Source organism: Dermacentor andersoni, unplaced genomic scaffold, assembly GCF_023375885.2.
Source record: "Dermacentor andersoni unplaced genomic scaffold, qqDerAnde1_hic_scaffold ctg00000627.1, whole genome shotgun sequence".
NCBI lineage: Eukaryota > Metazoa > Arthropoda > Arachnida > Ixodida > Ixodidae > Dermacentor > Dermacentor andersoni.
In genome coordinates, this window is record NW_027315309.1 from 20,001 (window position 1) to 32,500 (window position 12,500).

General features: G+C 56.0%; 4 non-coding genes across 4 annotated transcripts in view; 3 read left to right on the forward strand and 1 right to left on the reverse strand.

The window, feature by feature from the left end:
* Nucleotides 1-2,567: 2,567 nt before the first annotated feature.
* On the reverse strand, nucleotides 2,568-2,759 carry LOC140214791 (U2 spliceosomal RNA). Its single transcript, XR_011891721.1, has one exon. It is a non-coding gene; the product is annotated as a U2 spliceosomal RNA (small nuclear RNA).
* Nucleotides 2,760-7,576: 4,817 nt separating this feature from the next.
* Nucleotides 7,577-9,391, forward strand: LOC140214786 (small subunit ribosomal RNA). The gene has a single exon (XR_011891716.1). It is a non-coding gene; the product is annotated as a small subunit ribosomal RNA (ribosomal RNA).
* Nucleotides 9,392-10,963: 1,572 nt separating this feature from the next.
* Nucleotides 10,964-11,116, forward strand: LOC140214789 (5.8S ribosomal RNA). Its single transcript, XR_011891719.1, has one exon. It is a non-coding gene; the product is annotated as a 5.8S ribosomal RNA (ribosomal RNA).
* A 1,146-nt stretch (nucleotides 11,117-12,262) lies between these two features.
* Nucleotides 12,263-12,500, forward strand: part of LOC140214788 (large subunit ribosomal RNA) — a 3,959-nt gene continuing 3,721 nt past the window's right edge. Inside the window, exon 1 of the ribosomal RNA XR_011891718.1 lies at nucleotides 12,263-12,500. This exon is cut by the window's right edge and continues 3,721 nt beyond it. This is a non-coding gene — a ribosomal RNA (large subunit ribosomal RNA).

Here is a 12,500-nt window from a genome sequence, read left to right on the forward strand (position 1 = left end):
TTGCCATTCAAATCTGAAGACCGCGTGGAGAAAGTGTTCCGGTTTACATTCGGCAAATCAAAATGAACGGCTAAAATTAATCTATCGTCTGGTTTCATGCGCGAGATCACGTAAAAGGCAGCCATTCTTCTTAACATGGTTTCTCTCTTTTGCTCTCTCATTCGCGCACGGAAATTTCTTCGTACGGGAATTTTATGAAGCGAAGGCGGCTGCAGACCATTTTCTTTGTTTAGTTCATGTTCGTAGGCGCAAATTACAAACCTAACACTTGGAGCAACATTTCCACTACTCTAGAGGGGCATGAACTGTAGACAGTGCACGCTTTCTCATTTATCCAATCGCTCGCAAACACATTGCATTGCTAGTCTACAGTGGCAATACAAAGTGACGTTTCACCATGCACGTCGAAGTTCATTACCAGTACCGCGCCAGCATCGACCGGCCGGCGAAGCGACGAGCTCAGCAGCGCATGCGCAAGGCCCGACACCACCCCAACCGAGCTTCCCTGCTTATCGGAGAGAACAAGTGCGCGTGAACACGGGCGCGTCTGAGTATCTGGATTTAAAAAAAAAAAAAGAAAACAAAGAAAGCGTTTCCGAGATATTGACAAAGACAAGTGGTCGCGGTCGCTCTGAATCTTATCGTATTATAGAAAACGTGGGAAGGCGGCGCTTCCTCGAGGGTCAGAAAGTACAATCGTCGAACTAGGTGGCAAGTGGAGTACATCCTTTTTCTTGGAACGGTTTGCAATTGACTGCTTGAATGTGCCGACCACGCGTCGCGGGTCGCGTATAGAGCCAACCGTTGGCAAGCACGCGTCTAGCGTAGCAGCAGAACCGATCGCGGTTGCGATAACCCATCGTTGGCAGCGAAAAAGAAAAACACCCACACGCAGTTTGTAGCAATAACCGTACAAATCAATGTGGTTTTAAATATAGCTTCACTGGTCACCCAAGAAGGGCACCGAAACTTTCTCATGACGCACACCGCTGTAGTCCACAAAGAACAAAGCGCACAAAATAGATATGATACAGCCGCACCGCATTATTTCGTGTTTTCAGCATTTCATTACTTTCGTGTGCATGCGCGCTAGGGCCACGCAGGCCAGGAGTAAAAGGCACGAAAAGAAAAAAAAAAAAAAAAATGATACGCAATCCTAAGCTTTGACTTGACTGCTGTGGCACTCGCATTTGTGTTCTTTACCTTAGGCGAACGCAATGCGCAAACTGAACTGGAATTTCCAATAATGGAAATTCCTGTTTGGCTCATATTTGCGTTTTTCGCCCGAGCAAGCGCTTCACTGCACTACGCTTTGCCCCTTCAACGTGGCTACACTGCCCGGCAGGCGTGTTCTGCGTAGGGCCGAACCTGCAGGCAAAAAGCATGGGCGCCGCCATCTTGTTGAGAGCGGCGCCAGGGACACAATCGCGCCTAGCTCATTGAGTTTTCCCCCAAAACTGAAAAAAATTTGACTTCATTAAACGAGAAAGATGCCACGAGTGCCCCAACAAAAAGCTTTGAGGATTACCGAAGGGTAACTGAGGGCGACGCAACGGGCTCTGGAAAGAAGGATGATGGGTGTGGCGTCACGGGGGGATCGGAATAGAGCAGATTGGGGTGTGCGAGAAGAAACGCTCGTTAATGACACCAAAGTTTAAACCAGGAAAAACAAATGGGCATGCGCAGGGCATGCAATCTGGGGGGAAGATAACCGGTGGCCATTAAGGGTTACAGACTGAATTCCAAGAGGAGGGAAGCGTAGCAGGGGGTGGCAGAAAGTTAGGAGGGCAGATTAGATTAGGGACTACATGGCGACAATCGGCACCTGACCGGGGTACTTGGAGGATCATGGCAGATGCCTTTGCCCTGCAGTGGGCGTAGCCAGGATGATGATGATGATGATGTTCATGATGAAAAGGTAGCAACAGGTCTTCGTAACATACAGGTTAGAAAGATGAGGCACCTTTTAACCCTTGAATATATTTCGCCACATTTGGGCATACGACAAGTTTGTTTTCGAGGCGCTCGGTCCCACTGCTGCGAAAATGTGTACACAAAGGCTGCACAGTAGTTGCCAGAAATCGGGCACTCTATTTTTCTTTCATAGGGAATCTTTCTTCCACTTGGGCAGCGGATTTCGGCGGCAGGGCGAGCTTGCGTGGCCGCGGTGGTTTACGGATCCAAGCGATAGTGAACTCCAAAATCCAGTGTTGGCTTTGAGTGGGATTCATATTGATTGCGAACCCCACGGCTAATCCTACCCCCCATCCCCCCAAGTGGCTCTTTACAGGAGACAATCATTCAGAGACATCGGACAAATAGGAATTCTGGTTCTTTCTTTTGCTTTCATTAATTTTTCTCGAAGCCCATAACTAGAAATTTGCTGGAGCGGCTGTCCCATTTGCGACGCAACAAGTGCGACGCTACACACAGATGGAGTGGCAGTTTAATTACTCTCGTGGTCCGCGAACCGGCATCGTTGCGTGTAGTATAGGAATGGTGCGTGTCAAGTCACTGCTCGCGTTGAGCTTGTGCTCTTCATTTTGATTGAATGAAGTCTCACCTAAGTGAGCGGGGCCGATCCCGGAGGTAGTGCAATACCGGGCCGACCTGCGGCGGAGGTGAAGCAGGCTTCAAGCACTCCGCCAACTTCCAAAAATAGGTTTAATATCGTGGGTCCATATAGAACCCGTATCAGATATTAAGCTGATAAGAACAGATACTACACTTTGATCTTAGCCAAAAGGCCGAGAAGCGATGTCCTTCACTTCACTTCATTGTACTACTGCCTTGTGGGCGCCCTGCCGACATGGGTAACCTCAGCAACAGCGTGGGCAATATTATAAAATTCAGCCTGTGTACAGACTCAACGCTCCCTATCTCACGGATGAACTCGCAACGCCTCAGTCTTTCGCTGTTAACGAAACGCTGTCGCGTAGAAACGAGACCCGAGTGCAAGCTTGCTTGTAACGCGAAACCAACCAAGGCAACCTCGTAGAAAACGGAACAGGCGAGCGGAAAAAAACGCGCCAGGGGAATGCTTACTTCCGTCTGAATGCGACCGCTCAAGGTGACCTTCCTTGAGGGCTTCGTTTCAAGCCCGTGTGCAATTGTAATATACTACGCGCATTTCCTTCATTTCTTTTTATTTACCGCAAGGCCCACTGAAAATTTTGATACGGCACAGGCCGGGACGGATCGCAACGTGTCGAATCGACCGGTAGAATTAGGTAGCATGCCCCATGTACGAAGACGAGCAACATAGAAGTGAATGACAAAATAAATATAGAAAACGCTGCACACTCCTTCCCACCGGAAACATAGAGGGGAGAAAGATCGCCATCTGAAACACAGGCATTGTAAAAAAAAAAAAAAAAGTGCTACCTCATCATCTTTACCATTACCGTGTGTGTGTATGTATATATGCATGTGTGTGTGTGTGTGTGTGTGTGTGTGTTTGTGTATTTATATATATATATATATATATATACGCACACATGCTAGCATAGCTTAAACGCAGCTGGAAAGCTCAGCCTTGCACAAGAACCACCCCCTGTCGCAAACCCCTTTGAAACATTCAAATGGGAAACACGAGTACAGCGAGGTCGTTCGAACCTGGCGCCAAAACGCATTAGCGCCATCTGTGTACGGAACTAGGAAAACCTGCGGACTTTGCAATACAGAAAGAAAGGTAGATGGCGCGAGCTAACGCTCCATTGCATACTAAGAACGAGAGTTAGTGAATAATGGCAGAAACGTCTTGGGAAGAGAAAAAAAAAAAAAAAAAAACGCGCAACAGTTGTTGGCTTGTGCAAGCACTCTATGTTACAGCGATTAAAGAGCATAGCATCTTCTACAACAGCAGCTACAAAAAGAAGAAGAACGTGAGAGAGGGAGAGACACAGGCGTGTTTCTTTGGAATGCAGAGCATGCAGCACATACTATAAAGTGCCAAAGAGACGGGGAAAGCAGATGGCGCGAAGGTGTATGTCCTCAAAGCTTGAAAGCAATTTCTAAATTACAACATGTACCGAAGTCCACCTACTCTCATCAGGTTGCTCCCGCCTCCAGTTGCGTTTAAAGTGAAATTACAGTCGCCTCAAAGGCAGACAGAGAGAGAGTGAAAATAGGTACACTTGCTTCGCGCAGCTGCAGCCGTTCAAATTTTACAGCAAGAGCACTCCCGAAAGCACAAAGTCCGCTGCCGCCTGGGCGCAATGCGCTCGCTTCAGTAAATTGCCGTGCTGGCCTCGGCAACCAAGAGGTGTAGTGCGGCAGACTGCTGCATTGTAGCACACCGGAAACCGTGCAGACGTAAGCGATCGCCTCGACATCGCTGCGAGCGCTCGAAGAGACAAAGTCCGAAACCACGTGTGCCGGGGCGGTGCGAGCGCGACGCCTTTGACGCAACTTTTGCGTACAAGCCGCCGCACCGCCACGACGGAATCGCTGGCATCCCGCACGCAGCTGCATTGTGTCACGCCGGCAATCGTTGAAACACCACGCAGTCGTCGGCGTCGGCCCCGACATGGTTGCGAGCGCTGGAAGAGACAAAGTCCGAAACCGCGTGTGCCGGGGCGGCGCGAGCGCGACGCCTTTGACGCAACTTTTGCGTACAAGCCGCCGCACGGCCACGACGGAGCCGGATGTCACCCTGCAGAGGGCTGCACTATAGCACGCCGGGAACCGGCAAAGAACCGCGCAGACGTCGTCGTTGGCCGCGGCGTTGCCGCGAGCACGCGAAGAGACAAAGTCCGAAACGACGTCAGCCGGGGCGTCGAGCACGCCGCCCGCACTGTTCGCACGCGTGCTCGGAAATGGCGAAGGGGCCGCGCTAGCGTGCCTTGAATCGGTGAGCGGCGGTACCGCGGCGATCGCCAGAGCTCGAATCCGCCCTGCAAAAGCCAAATATTGGCGCTCGGCTCGGCGCAGTACGCCGCCGCGTCGCACGAGTACGGCCCCATGGAGGTCTGGGCACTTATCGCTGCTACTGTAAGGGGCCGTACGGCCCCGGCCGACATTGTACCGTAGTGCGATTTTCGGCTTGCGCGTGCTCGTGGCGTAGTCCGCGCACCGTTCCGACGTCGACAATCGTGCCCACGACTACGCGAGCGCTGGAAGAGACAAAGTCCGAAACCGCGTGTGCCGGGGCGGCGCGAGCGCGACGCCTTTGACGCAACTTTTGCGTACAAGCCGCCGCACGGACACGACGGAATCGCTGGCATCCCGCACGCAGCTGCATTGTGTCACGCCGGCAATCGTTGAAACACCACGCAGTCGTCGGCGTCGGCCCCGACATGGTTGCGAGCGCTGGAAGAGACAAAGTCCGAAACCGCGTGTGCCGGGGCGGCGCGAGCGCGACGCCTTTGACGCAACTTTTGCGTACAAGCCGCCGCACGGCCACGACGGAGCCGGTGTCACCCTGCAGAGGGCTGCACTATAGCACGCCGGGAACCGGCAAAGAACCGCGCAGACGTCGTCGTTGGCCGCGGCGTTGCCGCGAGCACGCGAAGAGACAAAGTCCGAAACGACGTCAGCCGGGGCGTCGAGCACGCCGCCCGCACTGTTCGCACGCGTGCTCGGAAATGGCGAAGGGGCCGCGCTAGCGTGCCTTGAATCGGTGAGCGGCGGTACCGCGGCGATCGCCAGAGCTCGAATCCGCCCTGCAAAAGCCAAATATTGGCGCTCGGCTCGGCGCAGTACGCGGCCGCGTCGCACGAGTACGGCCCCATGGAGGTCTGGGCACTTATCGCTGCTACTGTAAGGGGCCGTACGGCCCCGGCCGACATTGTACCGTAGTGCGATTTTCGGCTTGCGCGTGCTCGTGGCGTAGTCCGCGCACCGTTCCGACGTCGACAATCGTGCCCACGACTACGCGAGCGCTGGAAGAGACAAAGTCCGAAACCGCGTGTGCCGGGGCGGCGCGAGCGCGACGCCTTTGACGCAACTTTTGCGTACAAGCCGCCGCACGGCCACGACGGAGCCGGTGTCACCCTGCAGAGGGCTGCACTATAGCACGCCGGGAACCGGCAAAGAACCGCGCAGACGTCGTCGTTGGCCGCGGCGTTGCCGCGAGCACGCGAAGAGACAAAGTCCGAAACGACGTCAGCCGGGGCGTCGAGCACGCCGCCCGCACTGTTCGCACGCGTGCTCGGAAATGGCGAAGGGGCCGCGCTAGCGTGCCTTGAATCGGTGAGCGGCGGTACCGCGGCAATCGCCAGAGCTCGAATCCGCCCTGCAAAAGCCAAATATTGGCGCTCGGCTCGGCGCAGTACGCCGCCGCGTCGCACGAGTACGGCCCCATGGAGGTCTGGGCACTTATCGCTGCTACTGTAAGGGGCCGTAGGGCCCCGGCCGACATTGTACCGTAGTGCGATTTTCGTCTTGCGCGTGCTCGTGGCGGTGTCCGCGCACCGTTCCGAAGTCGACAATCGTGCCCACGACTACGCGAGCGCTGGAAGAGACAAAGTCCGAAACCGCGTGTGCCGGGGCGGCGCGAGCGCGACGCCTTTGACGCAACTTTTGCGTACAAGCCGCCGCACGGCCACGACGGAGCCGGTGTCACCCTGCAGAGGGCTGCACTATAGCACGCCGGGAACCGGCAAAGAACCGCGCAGACGTCGTCGTTGGCCGCGGCGTTGCCGCGAGCACGCGAAGAGACAAAGTCCGAAACGACGTCAGCCGGGGCGTCGAGCACGCCGCCCGCACTGTTCGCACTCGTGCTCGGAAATGGCGAAGGGGCCGTGCTAGCGTGCCTCGAATCGATCGGCCGGGGGCCCCGTAGGGCGACAGAAAGGCAATTGTGCAGGAAACCGTACTGGCCATTAGCGAGAAATTGCCGTTCGCGCATTCGGTAGACGCGCTGCGCTTTCACGACTTCGGCATTGTGCTGCCGACGTAAGCTTTCAATCTTGCTCGCGGCGTTACGAGGCGGCACGATTTTCGCCAAACGCTCGTCGAAAGTGGCACGAGTACGGCCCCATGGAGGTCTGGGTACTTATCGCTGCTATTATATGGGGGTCCCAGAGAGCAGTCGCCCCCAAAGCGACCTGGGTGTTTGATATGCGGCGGGCTTCGTGCCCGTCAAGCGTGTCCCCGGTATCGCTCCCGTGGATCCCACAGCTGACGTCTGCAGCCTCATCCGCTTGATGCGTTAGGGGCTGGTTGTCGGACGACGCTTTTTCCACGATATCGAAGTGTGTTCCGCATCGTCCTCGGACGAATCAAATACGAAAGCGCCGAAGGCGCGGGCGTGACCCGTCGCCTAGCGGCTTTGCCGTCTCGGCTACGTTGCAAGTGTCGGTCGGTCCACCAGTGCTGCGGGCTCGAGAGAAACCGCAAGCCGCGATCGAGTCGACACAACCGGTCTATCGAGAATGTTGCGTGCCTTCTTGCCGCGTGGCGATACCCGGCCCTGCGGGGAGGGCGCCGTAGCGAGCTCGAACGCCGTCGTCTCGGACTGTGCAAAGTGCTACCCTTTGCGAGAACGAAGCGTGTTGGGGCGCCTGAAGGTGGCCTCGGCATCGCAAAAACGGCGTCCGGCCTGCTTGAAAGGCTGGACGCGCAGTTGAACGATTACCTGGTTGATCCTGCCAGTAATCATATGCTTGTCTCAAAGATTAAGCCATGCATGTCTAAGTACATGCCGAAATAAGGCGAAACCGCGAATGGCTCATTAAATCAGTTATGGTTCCTTAGATCGTTTCTTCCTACTTGGATAACTGTGGCAATTCTAGAGCTAATACATGCAGTGAGCCTGAAGCCCTTTGGGCGACGGGTGCTTTTATTAGACCAAGATCGATCGGGTTTCGGCCCGTATTGTGTGGTGACTCTGGATAACTTTGTGCTGATCGCATGGCCACGAGCCGGCGACGTTTCTTTCAAGTGTCTGCCTTATCAACTTTCGATGGTAGGTTACTTGCTTACCATGGTTGTTACGGGTAACGGAGAATCAGGGTTCGATTCCGGAGAGGGAGCCTGAGAAACGGCTACCACATCCAAGGAAGGCAGCAGGCGCGCAAATTACCCACTCCCGGCACGGGGAGGTAGTGACGAAAAATAACAATACGGGACTCTTTTGAGGCCCCGTAATTGAAATGAGTACACTCTAAATCCTTTAACGAGGATCAATTGGAGGGCAAGTCTGGTGCCAGCAGCCGCGGTAATTCCAGCTCCAATAGCGTATACTAAAGCTGCTGCGGTTAAAAAGCTCGTAGTTGGATCTCAGTTCCAGACGAGTAGTGCATCTACCCGATGCGACGGCTCGGACTGAACATCATGCCGGTCCTTTCTTGGTGCACTTCATTGTGTGCCTCGAGAAGGCCGGTGCTTTTACTTTGAAAAAATTAGAGTGCTCAACGCAGGCGAGTCGCCTGAATAAACTTGCATGGAATAATAGAACAAGACCTCGTTTCTGTTCTGTTGGTTTTTGGAATACGAGGTAATGATTAAGAGGGACAGACGGGGGCATTCGTATTGCGGCGCTAGAGGTGAAATTCTTGGACCGTCGCAAGACGAACTACTGCGAAAGCATTTGCCAAGAATGTTTTCTTTGATCAAGAACGAAAGTCAGAGGTTCGAAGGCGATCAGATACCGCCCTAGTTCTGACCATAAACGATGCCAACCAGCGATCCGCCTGAGTTACTCAAATGACTCGGCGGGCAGCTTCCGGGAAACCAAAGTGTTTGGGTTCCGGGGGAAGTATGGTTGCAAAGCTGAAACTTAAAGGAATTGACGGAAGGGCACCACCAGGAGTGGAGCCTGCGGCTTAATTTGACTCAACACGGGAAAACTTACCCGGCCCGGACACTGGGAGGATTGACAGATTGAGAGCTCTTTCTTGATTCGGTGGATGGTGGTGCATGGCCGTTCTTAGTTGGTGGAGCGATTTGTCTGGTTAATTCCGATAACGAACGAGACTCTAGCCTATTAAATAGGTGCGGGGTTCCCAGCACCTTACAACCTTCTTAGAGGGACAAGCGGCTCCTAGCCGCACGAAACAGAGCAATAACAGGTCTGTGATGCCCTTAGATGTCCGGGGCCGCACGCGCGCTACACTGAAGGAAGCAGCGTGTCTTTATCCCTGTCTGAAAGGACTGGGTAACCCGTGGAACTTCTTTCGTGATTGGGATAGGGGCTTGCAATTGTTCCCCTTGAACGAGGAATTCCCAGTAAGCGCGAGTCATAAGCTCGCGTTGATTACGTCCCTGCCCTTTGTACACACCGCCCGTCGCTACTACCGATTGAATGATTTAGTGAGGTCTTCGGACCGATGTCCGGCGCGGCCTTTCGGTTGCGCCGGTCTGTTGGAAAGATGACCAAACTTGATCATTTAGAGGAAGTAAAAGTCGTAACAAGGTTTCCGTAGGTGAACCTGCGGAAGGATCATTACCGGATTGTGAAGGGTGGCGAGCGCCATTGTTTCTACCCCGTGTGGGTGAAGCAGCTCGCTGCGCCCGACGCTTTCCGCCGCTGGCCCCGCTTGGACGCGGGGACGGCTATACCCGAACATGCCGGGGACTGCCTGAATTTTGAGGGGCGCCCCGTGCCAAATTTGTTGCGCCCAGTGGACGCCGGCTGCAACCTTGGACGGTTGGCTTGGCCGCGCCCGCGGGTAGAAACGGCGTAACGCACACTGGGTGGGCTTTCTGTCCGCTTTGGCGCTCTTGCGCGGAATGGGAGTAAGACGACCCGACCTGCTGCTTTGCCCAGTACGAGGGGAACGGCGAAGCGTGCGGTCGGTCAAGGAACTGACGGTCGAGAGCTAATGCCGCTGCCGCTTAGTACACACGGAACCGTGGTGCGAGCGCTCTCCCGTCCTCCGCGGCAAACGCTGCCGAGTCTGAAAAGGCTGGCGGCTGCCGGTCGCTTCCTGCGGCGAGTATGGAGTAACGACCCGACTTTGTTGCCACCCAAGTACTAAAGGAACGGTGTGGCGCTCGGTCGGTCATGGAACTGTCGGTATGAGGGTGCGGCTGCCAAGTACGGAAGGAACCGTGGCCTAAAGTGCTCTCCCGTCCTCCGCGGCAAATGCCACCGAGTCCGAAAGGGCCGGAGGCTGCCGGTCGGCTCCTGCTCGTGACGCGCGAGGTGTCGAGATCGCGGTTTAATGCGACGACGTCTGCAGGCTATTCGCCCGCCGCCGAGGGAAAGGCGGCGTTGCTGCGAAGTACCGAAGGAAACGCGGCTTTGCTACGTCGGAAGCGTTCTGCGGTTAGCGGACTTGTGCGCTTTGGGAAGGCGCCGCACGTCGAAAGAGGAAGTACGGACAGACGAGGGACTGTAGTCCCGGTTTCGAACGCACTTGCGGCCAGGCCCTTGCTGGCTTCGTCTTCCGCCTCAAGTAGACTTGTTGTGGCGCCGGCGCAGGGAGCCGTCCCTGGCACTGGCCGAGTGGTTTTGGAGAGCTGCGCGAGTACGCGCGCCGGGCTCTTGTCTTTCGTCTCAAGTAGGCTGTTGGATCAACAGCGGTTATGCTGCGGCGATCTGCCGATGCGAAAGTGTGTGTGTGTTTGAGGCCCTTCTATGAACCTACTGCTGACTGAAGCGAAGCACGTCGATGGGGGTGAAGCCCTGCCCGTGGCCGTGTAGCCGTTAAAGACTCCACAGCGGCTTAGCCCTAATCATGGCTCTGTCGCTCTTTGCAATTTTTAGTGGAGCGATGTGAACGTGCACACGAGACACACGGGTCCGGTGGATGGTTGGCAGGTAAAACCGGCTTCGAGTGCGCGCAAACGGCATAAGGTGCCTCGAGGGCAAGCGAGGAAGGCGTGGGCGCAAAACACACGCGCGAGTAGCAGGAGTGGAGTGCCATTAGGCTTTCAGCTGCTGAGACGCGGCCGCCGAAAGAGCGAGACTGGAGGAGCGCACGCCGAAAGGCGCTCTTCGAAACCACACACAGGGAGACGCCACGTGCCTAAAACCCTGGTTGTACTGTACTGAATTGAACAAACTATTTTTCACGACTCTAAGCGGTGGATCACTCGGTTCTCGGGTCGATGAAGAACGCAGCCAGCTGCGAGACTTGGTGTGAATTGCAGGACACACTGAGCACTGATTCTTTGAACGCACATTGCGGCCTTGGGTCTTCCCTTGGCTTCGTCTGTCTGAGGGTCGGATCACATATCAAGAGAGACTTCGGCGCACAGGGAACGTGCGTCCGTCGACTCGTTTTGACCGCGTCGGCATCATGGACAGTACGTTGAGCGCTAAAGCCACGCGCCAGCGGCCTCACGAGAGGGAGACGGTGGCAAACCGTTGTGCCAATTCTTCGAAAAGACGGAAACGAGGCAATACTACTGCAGCGTGACGAGTGCGCGCCTCTAGTAAGACCGCCGCAGGATGGAGTCGGATACCTGCAGGGAAAGAGCGGTCCAAGCACGAGGCGCGAACGTCTGTTGCCATGTAGCGCGCACGTTTGCGAGAGAGTCGGAAGCGCACGCTTGCGTGCACGGAAAACGTGGGAATGAAACGCCGGCCGATTCCCGCGCCGTGCGCAAAGCCAGCGCGATCGCAATTTGCGCTGTTTGCCTTCGAAGTACGTCGAGCTCCAGAGCTGGTCGCTCGTTCACGTCACCGCAGCTGTGTGGGCGCCCTTCCGGGCTTCGTCGCAGGAATGGGAATCGGCAGATTCTTGCGAGGAGCGGGGAGGAGAAGGGTGGCCCCCGAAAGCGGTTCGACGCGACAGCGCCGTCTGCGAGCGAGAAGAGTCACGGCACGGCGGAGAATTGCCGCGAAACGGAAAATGTCTCCTTCGAGAGCGTGGGTGCCCCGTTGGCGGAGCTGAAGCGTTCCGTCGTAGTCCGCCGTCGGTCCAAGTGCTTCGCAGTCTCTGTCCCCTAAAGACTGGGCCACTCCAGTTGGGGCAGGGGCGACGCTACACGAGACGATGCCTCCCGCCAGGTTTTAGTCGCCCCTGCGGTGCCCGCTGAAGCGGCGCGCTGCTAAGGCGATCTTTGCCTCGGTGGTGTTTGGGCTTCAGACACGGTCGCTTACCACGCAACTGCTCGTGCGCCGCACGCGCGCAGGCGGTTCACCGCCTGCCAGCCTCGTCTATAAGTAGCTCCGTGTTGGGCGAAGGACGTGGTAGGGCGTCGCACTCGGTTGGCGCTGGGTTTTCGAACGTGTCGAGTCCTTTTCGGCATACCGCTCGTATGACGCACGCGCGCAGGCGTTGTGCCGCCTGCCAGCCTCGTCCGTAAGGACGTGGCAGGGCGTCGTACTCGGTCGTGCTGGAATGGGCGAAAGCGATGTATCCGTTGTCGACCTCAGATCAGGCGAGACAACCCGCTGAATTTAAGCATATCACTAAGCGGAGGAAAAGAAACCAACAGGGATTCCCCGAGTAGCTGCGAGCGAAACGGGACCGAGCCCAGCACCGAATCCCCCGTCCTTGCAGGCGGTCGGGAAATGTGGTGTATGGGAGGCGACGTTCTCGGGTGTTTGCGACGGTGCAAGTCCCCCTGACAGGGGCTTGTCCCAGAGTGGGTGCCAGGCCCGT